Below are 1,055 nucleotides of genomic sequence, written 5' to 3'. Positions count from 1 at the left end.
GCCCGTACTAAACCTGTAGGGTCACTAATTCACTCTCTGCCCTGGGAAGCAGCCACATGCCAGCCAGAGGCCTCTCGGTGGAGCCACACACTCTGCAGATCACATGGTAAGGCAAGGGTCAGGGCTCTGGAGAGGCAGATGGTCCACACGAAGAGACAAGACAGAATAGCCTGGAGTTGGGATTTTTATTCACAGTTCTCCTCTCAATTGCAAAACAGTGGCATGGATTCCTGCCCCCCCTTTATTCACAGTCATTGAGACTGACTGGGTCTCCTGCTAATACACAAAGTGGGGGAGGGAAGAGAAACTGGGAAGACCTCTTGACTTGGATCTTCCTATCCCCAAATAATTCTGGCTCCTGTCTTCCTGGGCTACAGATGAATATGCAAACAGAGCCTTGCAGTGGGCTAGGAGCTAGAGAACTGGCTAGCCACTCTTTGTGACCTTGGATAAGTCACTTACCCTCTCTGGTCTTCCCTGTCCCCATCAGCAAAAATCATAAGGCTTACCCGAGTTGTCAGAAATCACTTCTGGCTGAAGAAGCCAGCAGCCCTGGGCAGACTGTGGTCACAGAGCCTGGGCACCAATTGGCTACACTGTCCCTGGGGCCCAGAAGCACCAGGACTGCTGTTCCCTTCCCTAGTGGTGTGTGGAGAGAACGTGTAGACCTCAACACCTGGACCCTAAACAGAGCTGGGCTGTTTCCCAATAGTGACCTTCAGAAACGTGGCTGCACCCTAGATGCCCACCCAGCAGCTGTCCCCAGGCAGGCCTCGCCTTGTCCTGGCCGCTCGCCATTGGCCCAGCTCCCAGCAGAGCCGCAAGGCGCAGCTCAAGGAGCCCAGCCTCGGACGAACGGGCCCCCAGTAAGGGGATGGACGAAATGGAGCCGCAGCCCAAGCACCTGAGGGCGAGGGGCAGAGCGCGCGACGACACAGGAGCGGGATCGGCAGCGGGACAGCGCGTCCCACAGTGAGCGCAGGGAGCGCGGGGCTCCAAACCTCAGGAACCGTCCATGAGCCCCGAGGGGGCGCGGCCCGGGAGCTCAGAGGGGT

This window comes from Bison bison, unplaced genomic scaffold (genome assembly GCF_000754665.1).
Source record: "Bison bison bison isolate TAMUID 2011002044 unplaced genomic scaffold, Bison_UMD1.0 scf7180017864248, whole genome shotgun sequence".
NCBI classification, from domain to species: Eukaryota; Metazoa; Chordata; class Mammalia; order Artiodactyla; family Bovidae; genus Bison; species Bison bison.
The sequence above is the reverse complement of the archived record's forward strand: the minus strand, read 5'-3'. Positions refer to the sequence as shown.